Source organism: Anopheles aquasalis, chromosome 2 (assembly GCF_943734665.1).
Source record: "Anopheles aquasalis chromosome 2, idAnoAquaMG_Q_19, whole genome shotgun sequence".
NCBI lineage: Eukaryota > Metazoa > Arthropoda > Insecta > Diptera > Culicidae > Anopheles > Anopheles aquasalis.
In genome coordinates, this window is record NC_064877.1 from 22,570,001 (window position 1) to 22,582,500 (window position 12,500).

Genomic DNA, 12,500 nt, shown 5'->3' on the forward strand with positions numbered 1-12,500 from the left:
CGTTGCGCATAATTTTTCACCCTCAAAGATGACGATGACCGAGGCTAGCCGTGATAACGGTTGGGTAAAAGTATTTGCAATGCAGATAATCGTAATAATGCCAGAGCTTCCTCTTTTTTGTGCCAGGACATGTGTGGAGTGTGGAGGACAAAATGATGAGCAAAGGGACAACGTCGTCACAGAATCGCGACCGAGAAAAGCGCCGAGTAATGGCTGCATCCGAACGAGCAGCATCATGCTAATGATGCTACTCTAGCGGAAGCATAGGTCATGCCTTGCATCGTCATACAGTGTATGGAGATTAGAGCTGGTTCTGTTGTTTTGTTTCTCATCTCGTGGGTTTGCGTTGTTTGGTGCGCATCCACGGCGCATGTGTCGATGGAAAGGATGAAGTAAACTTTATAAAGATCCAGGTCATTGCTAGGAATTGTTTTACTACACCTCGCCGTCTTTACAGCAATCCTAAAAGTTGTTGTCAAGTTAATGATTCTTCTGTGCGCATAATTACAACCCTCATTGCCTTTGAAAGGGAGTTTGCGTTCACTCTGAGTCACCGGTCGAATGGTTTTTTGGAAACATCAAAAAGAAAAACGTTTCCCAGTTTTTCCACTCATTTTCAGAATAAACGAATGGCAAGCAAATCGGTCCTGAAAAGGGGCGAAGTGAAAGGAAATGAAACAGAACACGAATGGGTAGGTTAGCGTAATTACGGGACTTGTTCTACGGTTGATAATTCTCTCCCCCACCTTCTACCACCAAAAAGGTAGCTGACGGATGTTCAAGTACCTCTACTTTCCTCTGTTTTTCTGATATTTTTTTTACTTTCGTTTCTTAAATTCTTTTCACGCTCTTTTAATATCCTCTCCGGACACTCCGACGATAGGATGCCGGATTCACGGACTGGGGCCTGTATCGTTTTTTCCGTCCGGTGGACAAACCTGCTTGTACCTTGCTCAGTACGTGCTCGACCTTTTACGCTCAAAAGCGAAAAGCTCATCAGTCGATGTCGAGGGGAGGTGGTCGCGGCACTAGTTTCTGGAACCTGTGCGCCGGGATTCCCGGGAGCGAAAATGAGGCGAACGTGAACCGAGCATCGGAGAGGTTTGCAGTAAGGCACAGGTGGCACATCGGAATAAAAAAAATGCTTGTCACATTCGCACCCTGTTTGGCCAGGTGCTGCTGCTGCTATACTTTGGTTCGGCACACTCGAACCGCCCGAGGTGTGGCACGTACTTCCGTTCGCCGTCTGTCATGCCGAAGCCGTAGCACCACACTGCTATCCTGTCGCACCGCTCTAGACGTTGTTCTCCTTCTCTTCTTTTCTTTTCTTTCTTTCATTTCCTTCGGCGTCTTCTCTTTTCATATCCGTTGCGTGATACGCGCAGGGAGGAGTCAAACAAAAAACAATCAAAACCGTGGGAGGCAGCGAAATCAAACGCAAACGACGGACCAAACCCCCCAACAGAAATGACAGGCGGAAGGCAAACAGAAGGTGAAAGCTTCTTTTCTTGGCCCCAAGCAGTGACAGGTGCAGGTGTTCTGGGAGGTTCGTGTACGTGTCGAATATGGTATGGAGCAGCCGGTGTTGTTTCCAGTTGCGACTGAGATAAATTGAGAGCCGGAAAACCTTCCGTTTTTTATGAATCGCCGGTTTTCCCAAGTTTCCTTCGTTTTACCACCGTTTCAATGTTTTTCGGTTAAAACAATCGTGGCGCATGAAGTTTGGGACATTTTATATTATGCGCACTGGTAGGTAATGTGAGGTTTTTCTTCAACAGAGATTAGGGATCGAAAGACTAGCGGAAATTGAGTTCTGGCTAGTAAGTTGGTTTTTCTGCATTTTGGAATATTTTATTTAAAAATAATCACTCTTTCGGTAGCATTGTGTGAGTAATTTAACTCATTAAGGAAATGTTATTAATTATGTTTGCTTTGTGTTATAAGAAGCTAGAGTCTCCTCTGGAGAATAGCATTGAAAACTGATTTCATCGCGACATAGCATAGCAACATAATTATTGTATGTTTGATACCAGCATAATCTATTCTCATCCCGATTTGTAACACTAATAATTACATTCTTTGCAAAACAATAAAACCAAACAAACACACTGAATGATGGTCCCACTATTGAAACGTGTTACATCTAACAATCGATGACAGCTTCGCATCAAGCGGCGCTTAAACAGTTTGAACGGAGCCGGTCTTATAATAATCACATCTCATCACCCCGCTTGCTGCCAAAACGAACAACCGAACGATCCTTCACAACAATCGCACGACCGATCCTGGGGCCAACGGCAAACAGATGCGCAGCCACGAGCGATTATTTGAGATCAGTAATTAAACGCCATCAACCGACGACGAATCACCATCATTCACCCTGAACAATGTTTCCACTTTTTCATTCACCGTTCCCCATCAACCACCGACCACCGGTGACCATCGGGGCCATTGGCCACTAAACCCATCGTACTCGAACCACGATCGGGGTGTGCAGCTGTGAAAATATCGGAATCGTTTAACAAATAGAAACGTTTCGTTGAACGTATTCATTCATTTACCACACGGGGCACCGATACACGTGGCCGCAGCATCCCTACCATGCCTGGCGTGGTCTGGCCTGGTGCCGATTTGGAAAAAGAGAAGAAAAATCATGTGGCACTCTGCGGTGCTGCTGCTGAACGATTTGCCTTGGCGCATCCCATTGTCAATGGGCTTGGCGTGGCATGCGAATCTCCTACAAGCACAAACACGCACACCGCGAACGACACTCGGACTAGGCAAAAACCATTGGGCATCCGAAACGCTGCGCCTGTGTGTGTTTGTCTCGAACAAACTAGACACAAAAGTGGAGGTCGCGTTTTTAAAATTAGAAACCAATTTGAAAACCCCACGGCCTCCCGAACCCGGCCCCAAAAAACGCACGGCCTTCGTCCATACCGACGGGAGGCCGATGATGAGGGGTGGGGACACCCTAAAAATATCGAACTCAAAAGTGAAACCAAAAATCGATGTCGCACCGCAACACCCAATCCGTCGACCGGCCAACCGGCGGACTGGCCAACCATGGCAGTGGCCTCGAAAGCGAACCGAAAGCGATCGAACGAGTCCTTGCCTTCCGCTCGACATGCCGAGCATGGTCACAAGAGTACAAAGTACGACGACTGCCGGGGACTGAAGCAGAACGGATTGTTTTGGGGATTTTCGGGATGGAGTTGGATGATGTTTCGAGTTTGTTCTCTTCACCATGAACCCGGGGGAGTGAGTTTCCACCCCCCACCCTCCCTTGGACGGCCCCTTGTGGGCTGTGGCTGTGAAATGTGAAACACAAATTGAGAACAAAACGGTCTGACCACCGATGACGATGTGAGTCGCCAAGAAACGGCAACATACGTTGGTCGGTTGTGAAGGTATTCGAGCGAGGTGTCGGTACAACCAGTACCGGTGAGTGTTGGGCACAGAAAAAGGAAAAAAGAAAACAAAATCCGGACTAGAACATGAGCCCATACCATACTGCAGGTTGGCGTGTTTCGGATGCTCGTTCTACGAAATGACAAATAAATCGTCTAAGGTACGCGAAGCATTTTCAAAACATCCGATCCACTTACCACCGGGATCAGCATACGAGCATGAAGAGCCGGGCATGTAAAGTGGATCGTGTTTTGAAAGAATGTTTTACATTCGTCACCATCCTTGAATCCGTCTTTTTTTTCGAAACGATTTCAGTGCGTCGATTTAAATGACCCCGAGAACATTAACCGGCTGTTGATTGAAACAATAAAAAGTACATAAAATGAACATCATAACATACTGCCACGTTAGTGACATTGCACGTGGCAGAAGTTTGCAGCAGCGATTCGAAAGGAATTTACCAAAAATCCACTTCCAAAAGGGTGGGCGTTTCAATTTCACCACAAAAGCTGTACGCTAACGGCTGGCCAAGTCAGCCTATGTTCACTGACTGGCAGCATAGCAGTGCGCATATTGATTGGCTTCGAACGAGCACGGAACGGAAGGTTAGTGATTCAAGCAAAGCAAAACACCTCGTCAGCTGGGACCACCAGCACTTGACGGCCATCGAAGAGGTTGTTATCGACGGATGAGCATCCAGTGTATGAGCATCGGTGAAGCATCGGTGCATGAACTGCGAACCAGGTGGCTGGCTCTCCGGGCCAGGATTCAATCCCAAGCCTTTCGAGCTACCTTTTGATCACGGGATAATGCAGTTTGCATCCGTTTGCATCCACCACGGTGCTAGGAGTCGAACCTGGTCCGGCCTGGCAAGTGGCGCTCCATGCGATCCGTGGACACAAGAGTGAGTGTCTGTCGGTGCTCCAGGGTGCTTATCGTTTAGTAGTAGTGGGTTTATCGGCGATCTGGTGATGATGCCGGGCCAGTTTGTTCCGGTTTTATCGTTCAAACCAACTCACCAGGAGTAACGATAGGTAGGTTAGAGGTAATGGAACAATTTAGCATCGAGATTGATTTGAAGTTCCTCTCGGATAGGCCGACCGCCTTTTCGCTCGTTAGTCCATCGTAACCAGTGTGCCTGGCTCGAATGCATAATGCAAACAACCCTCGTTGGCATTCAGCATCGCATACCAGCGCATCATCACGCCATTCACATGATGCACCCGGTCTCACGTGAGTCCGGTCTCGCTGCTTCCTCGGCGCCGGCGATGCGAAATACTGCCCCGCCCCCTCTCTTCCCACTTGCCACCTCCACTTGTCGCTCCCGTGGTTCCCTTAACACATACCGTGCTGATTGACCGCCGATCGACGGATCGCTTGAAGAATGAGTCTATTTTTAAAAGAACGCCACAAATCGGCATGACCATCACACTCGATCATCTCAGCTCAGCAGCTCAAGTGCAAGATCACTCGTCTCGACGACTCGGCCGCGAAGATTTGCGCGAATCCCCGTCGCTTCTTCAGTTTCATCACTCCCCTCTCCGTTCATTCACCAACCAGCAGCTAATCGACGTCATCATCGGTGTCGTCGCGGTCTCGAATGTGAAGAGCATTACGGTTTAAGGGGCCGGGTTCGCGCACATTTCAACACAAACTTTCAAGAGCCAAACGTAACCGAAAACCGTCCATTTGCGCGAAATGGCGCATTATCATCGGGCAACAGGTTCGAGTGTCCAGAGCAGTGCCTTGCCGAGTGCCACAACATGGACACATGCACGCACGCTCGCACGCACGCACGCATCGCGTTCAATGACAAATGACGACAAACAGCGCTTCGTACCAGCGTGCTAATGCTTCGCTTTTTCGCATATTTTTAGTTTCGCCATCCATTGGTTCTTTCGCTGCACCTGTGTCAACCTCAAAATAGGACCGGCACACGGGACAATCCATTCCGGTTCTGTCGAACATAAAATGGAGGCAACCGAGGCAGAATGGTTCGCTTGCGTTGACGGATTCCATTCTATTTGTCTCGTTGATCGAAAGTAATTTATTCCCGGTGGGAACCGTGGGTGGAGATTGAATTCTCTTCGCGAGGATCCCCTGGAGAAGAACTCTCGGTTCGGTAACCACAGGGGATGACATGGGGCTCCCACCCCACCGGGGGGATTGTCTTCCATGCGTTTGACTAGCAATTTCGGGGCAAGTTATTGATTCATCGATCAACCTCACTCAGCATCGCTCTCCAGCGGGGTGGAAGGTGGGGGTGCAGCAAGTATGCTGCTAACGCCTCCGGTTAAGCCACACGCCTACCGACCGCAAACATGGCGTATGGAACGGATCCTACATGGAACCATCGGATCGATCAATTTGCATCTCGAATGCTGAAATGTGGACCATACACGGGCCCGTGGGATGACCGACGGAGAGAGAGAGAGAGAGAGAGAGAGAGAGAGAGAGAGAGAGAGAGACTGTAATTACATTCCTCTGCCAGCATGCCATCGAATCGGGTCGGTGTGGAAATCGATAAGCTGCCAGCCTTGGAGCGCCCAGCGATGGTCGGATACGTTGGGGACAAAGCGTGCAGATCGGAATTGGTTCGCTTCTGCTGCTGCTGCTGCTGGCTCCAGCTTCCAGGGGACAAGCCATCGAATGCGTGTTCATAATTCATGGATTAATCCAGACAAAATGGAATTCAGCTGCTGGGTCCCCTGGATGCCACCTGTGGTGTGTCGGCTGTTGGCGTGCTCGCTTAATCTCCACTGTGACCACACCACGAACCGGATGCTAGTTCACCTGCTAGGGCGATGCCATGCCCATCGTTTGGTTTGGTTCTGTTCCATTCCGTTCCGATGCCTAGTGTTAAATCTTGCGAGAGAAGCTCCAGAACAAGTTGCCACAAATCAATAATCGATGAGCCTCTCTCTCTCTCTCTCTCTCTCTCCCTTCTTGCCCCACTAAACACATAGACCATTCCCCGTGGGAAGGAACAGGAACAGGAAGCACGGAAAGACGCAAAAAAGGAAGTGATTGACTGACGGGAAACTAATGTTCGTGGTTCCGCTGCTGGCTCCTCGGGAGGAATCATAAGTTCAGGTCTACTAAGTCTTAAGTCGCAAGGCTGCCTTATCGTGTGCTTTGGCTCGGTGCAGCAGGTACAAAGTTTTATTGGAAAACTTGGTCCAAGTCGAGTCGGGCCACGTTCTGCCTTAGTGGCGTCCAAGGAATAGTCAGAGAGAACTCCCCAAAATGCACCGACCGTAGGCGTACCGGAGGGAACCATCCATCTCCTGGGTTGGAAGCGCGCTGGCAGAGCAGTGAGTGCCAAGAAGGTTGCCTTTTTAGTTTTGTTGCAACAATTTTCCAACCGAAAGAGTGCATCGATCTTGCGGTACGGGAATCATGCAAAAGGTTCAGCACACAGTTGCAGTTGACTGCACGTCGTAGTATGTGTGCGAGGGTATGTCGGTTGTAATTTAATTACTCTCGGGGAAATGGAACCACCTGTTCCATCTGGTGCGACATGGCGTTGCAACGTTTTGCACGTTTTGCCCCAGACCGTGCTCCGGAGTAGGCAATCATTCAAGGGAAATCGTTTCAAATTTCGTACCACTGGCTGGCTGGTTGGTTGACTGAGAACTGGAATGGATGGAGAAACGAATGGATGTTGTTTACTGCCGGTGATTTCAAGACACCGAGGTGCACCGGGCAAAATAATTCACGAAATGAGTTTCACCTTTCCACGCGAATGGTTGTTATTTTACGGTTCGCAACACAAACAACTGAAACATCGCAGCATCGCATACCGCGATGATGGCCCAGGGAGCGGGATAATGGTCGTGAACATTGAAAAGCAGACTCTTGGCTATTGAGTTAGGAATTTTCTTTCGTGGAGAACAGCACGAATTGGCATAAATGATGAACGGATGAGTAACATAAGTCTGTTGTACGGAAATGGAAGGCGGCTTTGAGTGTAGATTGTGTTAAAATGAAGCCATTAACACAATATCGATAACAAATTACTCAAATCGATCACAGAAAACACCTCCCAAATGGTAGTTAGCGAATCGATTAGCAAGACCGAAGGTCAATGTGCGAATAAATCCATCACACTCCTGCCCCACTTCGGGACAACGGTCGTTGTGTCGCGCCGCATTTTTTAAGCCAAAAAAACCTCAACCATCGGTCGCGTGCGAGATTTATCGCACAATAAATGCTCGATGCACCTCGGCGCATGCATCAAACTCTCGCTAGTAATTGCGGTGTTTGCGGTAATGCGGCCGGTAAGGGTCCCACGCCATTCGCCATTCGAGCTAATATGCGCTTGGCAATCCGTCGGTCTGGTGAGCGGCTCTTCCGGAATCGAAGAACGATCGCGAGAGCTCTTCATCGTCACCTGCCTTCAAACAATCGATCATTGGCAGGGCATTCGATGGGCGGCTTTGGCCATCACTTGCGCCATTATCGCGCCGTTCGCTGAAATATGGTGAGCTGGGACAGGGAAAAAAATAGTGCACCGCACTATTAATCACTGAGCACCCCTAGGGGGGATTGTAGGTGGGAGGCCATAAAATGTGTTCTCTCGAACTGCCTCTGCCGATGTTCGTTTCATTGGCATTTGTGGAGGGTTTTTTTATGGTTGCGTTTGCAATTCCTTTGTTTGTTCAGTGGTTCGAGGTTCGACAAGAACAACAACGACCACATGGTCTACGCCTTTGTCGCATAACAATTTGTAGTTGTGTGAATAAAAAAATGACTGAAAATTATGACTCAAATATTAACCAACAAACGGAGTGATGCGCGAGTTTATTGTGCAGTTGGTTCAATTTACAAATATGCATCCAAACGGCGATTGTGTTTGTTTTCCCTTACAGCCGTTTGAAAAGTGCTGAGCCAATGGTATTCCTATGGGATTCACATTTTAAATATGAAAATGACTCCCAGTAGCCAGCGTGGGATGCAGTTCAAACAATGAAAACAATGTACACTCTTTTACACGGTGACCATCATATTTATATTTCCGTGGTGAGCAGAACAATGGGCAGTTTGCTGATGAAAGCATCGAATGCAAGCGGTATTGCGTAGTTCAGTATAAAAAAGGGGTGGTAGGAAATGTTTCGTTAAAAACCTCACAAACGTCTCCTGTAGTCATTTGTTATTTATAATGTGGCCCCACACAGCGAGGAAAAAGCGAAATTAATTTCCTGCGTTCGCCAATTCGCTGACAGCTCCTGTAGCAGCTGCATCCTGTTGTCACAAGCCAACTGGTGGACAGAGAGGACAAGGACGTCTTTGATGTCCGGCTCTAAACGATGCTGGTGTGTGTAATGGAGTGAAAGTTGCGTATCACCTGATATGACATTAATTGGTTGCAAAATTGAAGAAGAACTCGACGAAAAAGTATTCTTTTTCTCGCTTTTTTCATTTTTTCATTTTCCACTCCAAGAAGGAACAACCGAATGGCATGATTTGTGGCGATGTTCAAAAACTAGCTGCCAAGGACATTTGGTTTTTGGATCCAAAAGGAATATCGTAGAAAAAAATAAAGAAAGGAAAAAGACATTTCCAAAATCACTGCAACCTTCCCCCCGTGAGCGCACTACGAACGCAACGTGGGGAACAGAAGTCACCCATCCATCATCACTCGAGTGTGAAAACGCAAAAGTTAAACAAACAGACCGGCCCCAGACGGAGCATAACGCAAAGCAGCGCCCCAAGGGAGCCGATCACAAGAAGGCTGGGCGGGGAAAATGACAAAAAAATCCCACTTTCCACAGAGTGCACCTCCCGACGGCCGTCCTCTGTCACAGATTGGAGGATATAGATCGTCTGCGCGAGTGGTAATTACTATTGAAATATATCCACTTATGAAGATAATCCGCGCTGTCCGCTTCGTTGCGATGGCGAGGCCGCCATTTCCACAACTTTCAGCTGGCACCAGATTGTGGACGCGTTGTGGAAAAGGGTGGGATGCACGGTTGGTCACTGCCTCCTCTAGCCCACTCTAGCTGTAGTATCGTGCGGACCGAGAAGGTGATAAATTTGCTGCATGTTTAACATTCAAATCGTAGACCAGCTACGCCGATAGTGGCGGAGCGACGGTGGTGACCGTCGCAAACACTGAATGTGTGAGTTTGTGTGTCGTGAGACGTTATTTTTGGCCGCGACGCTGCGGACATCTATTTTCGGACCAGAAACGTGTGCGACGACAAATACCGTTCATATCTCGTGGCGCTGACGGATTCCACCGTTGCCACTGGCTGCCTACGCTCGCAAACACCTTGTCCATGTGTGACGGTGAGGGTGAGAAGATGGAGGAGAGACAGTCTTAGAACGGGGTCATCACTTTGTAGCGTACAATACAAGGGACCACGGGCCAGCCACTTGACCAACGCGCACGATCTGAGGAGCACAGCAAATGAGGCAACAATCATCTCCAATGTGCTCGGCCGTATGGGCGCTTATGGGCGGCTTGTGTTTTTGTCCAATTTATTAATGACCAACAGAAGGATGTGTAGGATGGTTGGATTTATTGTGTTCGGTTGGTTTTTAGCTGCCTTGACCTACCGTAGCAGGTGGTGGTGGTTTCTATTCTTTCGAGCTGGTACCAATGAAGCCCGACGGTATTGGGAGGACCACACAGACTGTGCTACAATCAACATTCATGTTTGCAACATGTGCGCTCCGGAATCATGTTCAACAACAAGATGGATTAGAGTACTGCATGTACTAGCCTAATCACCGTTTATCTGTGTGTCTTTTGTGTTTCGTGTTACTGCACTTGTAGATTCAAGCAATGCAACAGCACAACATAGATGTACTTCTTCCCGAATGGTGCTTCAATTTCAAGGAAGTGGCCTCTCCTCAAAGAACCAAAAAAAAAACCGAACTCCAAAGCAATCGTTTCCAGTGCGTCTCGTGGCGATTACCACCGTAATTACTTTTGGAATACCCTTTTTGGAACTGGAAAACAGCTCAGTATGCAATTACTCATTGCTTGCATGCTCAGAGAAAAGAGTTAGTACATTTGTAACCATTGCGGGCAAACCATTTGCCCTTTTTAGCGCTTCGCATTTCATTCCCGAACGCTCCCCATATTATGGACGGACGTGAGCCGCATGAATGGTATTGCTAATGGACCCTCCCAGACGCACGCACGTGTGGTTGGTGGCCATTTTCCATTCACAGAAGGATGGACCATTTTCGGGACAATAATTTGCTCTCTTCCTCCGTTTGCTGTCAGCTGAAAGCGGCGAGGAAGCTGAAACCAAGTGTTGCAGTACCATTTGCCGGGACTTGCGTAATGGCTCGGCGCGGGGTCGCGTCTATTCGCCATTTTGAGTGGCCAGGAATGCTTTCTAATGATGGCGCATCGACTGCGCGGAAATGGCCATATGCGGAACAGCTCAATTATCGAAACTGTTTTCACCACCCGCCGAGTGGGGGCAGGAAATTGCCCGCGCTTTCCCATGGCTTCAAACGATCTAATTATGGCTTTGGGCATTGCTTGGAGCAAATCCATTAATATTCAATAACTTCAAACAATATTCAATTCCCGCTCCGAATCGATATTGGCCCTGCAATGGGAGGACAGATGAGATTCTCGCTTTTGTACATAATTTTGAATAAAACAGGTGGCACCGATCGGTTTTAATTCCATTTGAAATGTTAATAACTCGTCCCCAGCCTCATTCCGTGAGATAGCGGCAATTTGCGACGCACCAGTGACAGTGTCATGCATGAAATTACTCAACTGCCATACGCCCGCAAATACATATCATGCTTGCACCGATTCCGGAATCAATATGACTGATTAATTGAACATCCGCGCTGCATTCTAATCGATGTTCAAACGAGCGTAAATTATAATTATTGACGTAGGGGCTGATCCGCGAAACTGACGGTATCGTTTATACTGAAAATGGAATTTCCCTTTGCAGTTCTGAAGCTGCTGAGCTTAATTGGTTGGACGATTGAAAGGTAAAAGCTTGGCAGTGCTAGGGGGTTTCACTCGAAATTTATTACGTTTTGTTTGAGCAAACACACGACACAGTAGAACAATGGAACGGATGGAGCACATCATCATCGTCATGAGGGACGTCAAGGTGCAACATTGAAAGCGAGCGGAAAAGCTTATTAGCTCAACACCTGCTGTGTCCACCTCACCCCGCCCCGGCGGCTAGCCGGCGTTTTCGGCATGGCCACTTTTGCAAAAATAATTACTTCGCATCATTATTCATAATGGAATTTCTGATTTTCGCTCACACATAATCACCCATCCCAACGGATGGATGGTCCGTCGGTCGGTCGTACGTTCATTGTTCTTTGCATTGTCCTCCTGACCTCCTGACTGACGGTTCGCCCACGTCAACAAGGCATCAACGGCAGGCTGGTGGCCGGTCGTTGGCATTCAAAGGGGTAACGGTAACTGTGTGCAACCCTCGCAACCATTATCACGAGCCACGAGCAAGTGTGATGCGACACATTTGGAGTCTCATTATAGCGGCGTGGTGCGCAGTAATAAAACAACTGAAATCTTAAAGCCCGCTTCACATGGCCGCACTGGATGGGACATACAGCCTCGCCATGCCAAGTAGCCCAATGGCAGTAAATGTGTTGATGCTTTTGATGGTCGCTCGGTTGGTCCTTTGCTGCACTAAAAGTGACAGCTTATTTTCCGCCTTTTGCACCTTCCCTGGGCATGGGAGTGGGAAAAGCAACCACACTCACCAGCATCCTGAAGCATCAAACAAAACTCCGGCAAGATTTGGACGGACCGTTAGAGTAACGATGGAACCCAGCATAAAGGAACGGGGAGAAAAACAAAAGCAAGCAGCACGCGGCCTTGCGCTAACGTCAGCTGCCCAGGAGGTCCGGTTGTGGTTGTGTTGTGGTGCTGATGCTGCTCAAAACCACAAGCTGAAAAAAAAAGGGGGAAAGAAATTAATTTATGGCTTTTGCTGCTCGTAAGTAAGTGGCTTCGAGTGGCGTGGTGCGGTGGTGCGATGGTAGATCATGGCCACTTGAAAATGGGCTGGCTGGAATTGATTGACTAACTTTTTAGTTAGACACGAAGCTGGTGGGCACCTCTA

At 48.3% G+C, this 12,500-nt stretch overlaps 1 protein-coding gene across 6 annotated transcripts in view; it reads right to left on the reverse strand.

Annotated features, from left to right (window-relative positions):
• LOC126581584 (octopamine receptor beta-2R-like) overlaps window positions 1–12,500 on the reverse strand; it is a 79,461-nt gene that overhangs the window by 11,777 nt on the left and 55,184 nt on the right. The window contains exon 1 of one of the 6 annotated variants that reach the window (XM_050245341.1): window positions 12,139–12,269. The exons of the other annotated variants lie outside the window; for them this stretch is intronic. The gene's annotated coding sequence lies outside the window, so the exon portion shown is untranslated. Of the gene's footprint in view, window positions 1–12,138; window positions 12,270–12,500 lie in introns of those variants that run through there. 6 annotated transcript variants of the gene reach the window in all.